Here is a 4358-nt window from a genome sequence, read left to right as displayed (position 1 = left end):
ATCAACTTAAAACTCAACAGTTACTCATTATCTTGACCTAAATTCCAGAGATTTTTAATCAATTCTGAAAAGTTCCTTAGTTTAAGACCTTAAAGTATGACATCAAATTAAAGGTATGCTAAGAATATTTAATGATGTTTGGAGAATCATGATTTGCAGAAAATGAAAATATTGCATCCAGTGTAATCAGTAATAATAATCTTAGTCTAAATTATTTTCAATATTTACTTTTAAAATATTATAAAGCTCTTATAAGTTTCTCCTTTAAAATACAAGTTTACTTTCTCTAAATACAAAAATTAAAGGAAATCTGCACATGAAAATAGGAGAGACCATGAAATTCATATTTGATTTTAGTACTGAAAGTTTAGAGAACAGGCTTCAATACAGTGTGGAAAAAAAAATTCATGTTTCTTTCAAAAACACTGAAGAAAGAGAATAATTTGTGATATCGAAACCTAGAAAAGACTCATAGTTATGAGTATAGTTATGAGTAACATTTATCTTGTTCCTAAAATAAGGATATAATAAGAGTAACAACCAAACATTAGAGAATTAATCTAAGTACTTTGTACATATTAACTCATTTCCACAACCCAGTGAAGTAGGTGCTATTATTATTCTCACTTTTTTGAGATGAGACAATTTCTTTGCAATTAAAAACACACTGAATCAATGCTCTTTAGAATTTATCTTTCTTGAAACATAGCTATTCTTGATGCGTGAAGACTAAGGCCCTAAAATTAAGAAAGAAAGGGAGGAAGAAAATCTTTGACTGATATAATATATCGGAATTTCAGGTCACAGTAATAATGGCATAAATAATTTTAAAATATGCCTAATCTACGCAAGAGCATGTTTGTACATATAGCAAACAAAACTATGCTTGAACTGTTAGAACATTAAAAGAGAATGTGAACTATATGTATGCCACTGATGTACAGTATAATAAGTGTCACTGTGTTATTGGGCACATCCACAGACCTATACTGTCATTATTTTTCCTAAGAAATAGTCTCTGATACTGGATTTTAGTAACTGGCTTTCTAAAAATGCTGTAGTCTTAAAAGAGACAGTCATAAACCATAGTAATTTCACAGAATGGAAATTCAACAAATAATTTATGTAAAATCTAGTAAGAGCAAGAGCTTTTATCTATGTTTCCATTTACAAACTAATTATTCTCAAAAATGGAAAGGACAGGGCAACCTATTTATCTCTGTAATCAATGGATTTAGAGTCATAAGGTAGCTTATCATTTCAAGGTAATGCTAGGAAGATCTAGTTCCTGGTAAATGTATGTTCTCTACCACCATTTCAGTTATAAATATAAAAGCACTGTCATAGATTTATCATAGTTCTCAATAAAACAACCCTTTCACATGTTCAAATTACATTTTGATTTTTATAACAACTGAATCAATAATATGAAACATCATTTTGAACTCAATCGCTGGGTTGTATGCTCAAAATTCTGACTAAATCTTACCATCTCCCAATACACATGGTGCCATAATTTCTTAGTCTACATTAATTTGGATTGTCAACCCTTCGGCATAGTCTCCAGTGTCATGGCTATTTCTGACTCACCTCTATACTTATTTCTTTTCTTGGAGTGAAGAATGAACTAAGTAATGTACTCTCTCCTTCTATCTCCTATTTACCTTAAAAACACTGACTCATCGGTTGAGAATGTATGTCAGCAACTTCTCCCTGGGGACAGTTAAGCATTTCCTCTTTTCCTCTCTGTCAGGTTATGATGTTAATCATACCCTGTTATATGTATTTGTTTACACGTCTTACTCATTGACTGGACAATAAAAACGTGTATACAAGTCTCATTCGTCATGTAAAAAGTTCCTAGCACAATGGCTGGAACAAAGGAAATGTTAAATAAAAGGTAAATAATGTTATTCTGTCTCTATCTTACACTGTCCTTTAAATTTCCCTCTTCGGACCACAGATTATGCTGCTTTCCTTTGTAAAGTCAAATGTTTATGCACAAATCATAAAAATAATTCACTTTTCTTCTACGTTTTAAGTTAAAAATAATTTATTTTAGAAAAATTATGTAAATCATCATCGAATCCTCTAATCATCAAAAGTATTATCTAGGAACAAACCGTAAAGACAATTGTCCAACTTCCACAATTTACAAGTTCCTATAATCTTATGCAGTTATTTCTAGGCTTTCTTAACTAATCGTTCATTAATTACATTATTCTTTTTAATTGGATAGTTATGAAAAAACTCACATGAATTATTAGAAATAACTGTTGGAGTTGATGACTTATGGAACAGTTGTGGGCAGCTGAGAGTTCATGTTAAGCTATGCATAGGTTTTTACAAAATAGGTTATTAGATAATTTAGTACTGAATGTAGGATATATGATAGTTATTTACATCTAATTTATAATACAATCAAACATATTTTATCTATCTAAAAGAAAGATGATCATGACGATAACTATAAAGCTGATTAGCCCACACTAAATTTCTTCTTAAGGCCTAATTTTTCAACTGTATAACCTTACATTTATCTCTCATAAATACTTCAGAGTAAATATGGCTACTTACTTTTCAGGATTGTGTACTTCTTCAGTAACGAAGTTGAGGTAAAACCTAAACAAATATAAATTACAAGCTATTAATCTATTTTATAATCATACCACCAAAGTTTCACATTTTAAATGTTTAAAATCAAACTTAGAACTATGCAAACTTTATGAACAAATATTTTTAGTAAGATGAAAATGTTTCCACAAATCATTTTCCTATGACACTAGGTCGGTGGAGTTATTTTTTATTCCTTCACATCTTTATAGAGGTATAACATATGAACAGTAAAGCACACAAACCTTACTGCATAACTTGATGAGTTTTTACATATTTCTACATCTGTGTAACCAGCAATGGGACGAAGAGGGAAAGCATTTCCGGCTCCCTGGAAGTTTTCCTCGGAGTCTTGCTCAGTCTCCTCCACTTCCTGCAAAGGCCACCACTGTTCTGACTTGGATCACCGTGCATTAGTTTGCTTGTCTCATCATAACGGACTGATATTTGCTTGTAAAACTATTGTACAACTTTTCTTCTTTTGTGTCTGGCCCTTTTGCTGGCCCTTATGTATGTGAGGCTCATCCGTGTCGCTGTATGTAGCAGTGATCCATTATTTTTTATTGTTGCGTTTCACTGTGTGGAGGTAACATATACATTCTACTGCTGATGGGAATTTGAATTTCTAATTTATAGCTATTATGAACATAGATACCATAAATAATCTTATACATATCCTTCTGGGGGCCATGCATTCATTTCTCTTGGTTATGTACCCAGAATATGATCACTGGGTCATCTATATGTTTATTGACCATTATCTTCTACCATTTTTTTGCACTGCACCCCCCCCTTCCCCAGCAACAGGTGAGATTATGTGTCTGTCACTGGGGAAATAAAAGTGGAAAATCCCTAGTCTCTCCTCAAAGAGCTGATAGTTGGGCACCATGGGGGCAGGGCGTGGGAGCTGGGTGGAGGTGTGAGGGAAGGTCTAACCTGACTGGCAGGTCAGGGAAGACTTTCTAGAAGAGTCATCGCCCAGGCTGAGTCTTCAAAAACGCTTGACATTTACCCTGGCACAGTGTCACAAGGACGTTCCAGACTGTGCACAGCACAGGAGCACAGGGTCCTGGCAAAGTGCTACACACAAGAATATGAGCAGCATTCTGGGCACACCATGTTCTACCTTCAAGTTCTATAGGATTGCAAATATTGCCTTAATGTTATGGACCTAGAAAAATTCAGATTCCTTTTCTTCACTTTGTGACTCTACTTATCCCATGCAGGAATATCTTGCATCTTGGCGACTTCTTCTAATGTAAGGGGACTGCTGGAGACCCTTTAAAACACTGTGGTTCTCTCTCAAGGATCCAAAATGTAAGACTGGCGCAGACTCCATCCTCACATATGCAGACGTACATAACTGGCTTGTGAAGATGGGAAAACGAAGGGGTCATAATGAGGAAGCTAAATATATAAAGACAAATATCTTTCTACCTCTTCGTTACCTAGGCTTAGAAAATTTCCGCAAAATAAAAAAGTCATAGTTTCAATATATTCTTCTGTTCTCTTATCATTCCTTAGAAGTTAAAACACCAATTATACAGGTCCACAAAAGCACAGGTCCATAGGTACAAATTCTCTATAACCTAAAGCCAGATGTCTGGAATATTAGCCCATTAGCCTTCATTATGCCTAAAGTTTCTTGTGACTTAAAACAAAGATGAGAAAACCTGTCATAGTCCATCTTCATAAAAAACTCATCTAAATTCACATTAGGCAGCTGATGTTCATGGCTGTTAAAA

The 4358-nt window shown here is 33.9% G+C and overlaps 1 protein-coding gene across 1 annotated transcript in view; it reads right to left on the bottom strand.

The window, feature by feature from the left end:
- LOC105309537 (cystine/glutamate transporter-like) overlaps positions 1–4358 on the bottom strand; it is a 67664-nt gene that overhangs the window by 44003 nt on the left and 19303 nt on the right. The gene's annotated exons all lie outside the window — the stretch shown is intronic.

Source organism: Pteropus vampyrus, unplaced genomic scaffold, assembly GCF_000151845.1.
Source record: "Pteropus vampyrus isolate Shadow unplaced genomic scaffold, Pvam_2.0 Scaffold764, whole genome shotgun sequence".
In the NCBI taxonomy this organism is placed as follows: domain Eukaryota; kingdom Metazoa; phylum Chordata; class Mammalia; order Chiroptera; family Pteropodidae; genus Pteropus; species Pteropus vampyrus.
Note: the sequence above shows the minus strand (reverse complement) of the source record. Positions and strands in the feature narration are given on the sequence as shown.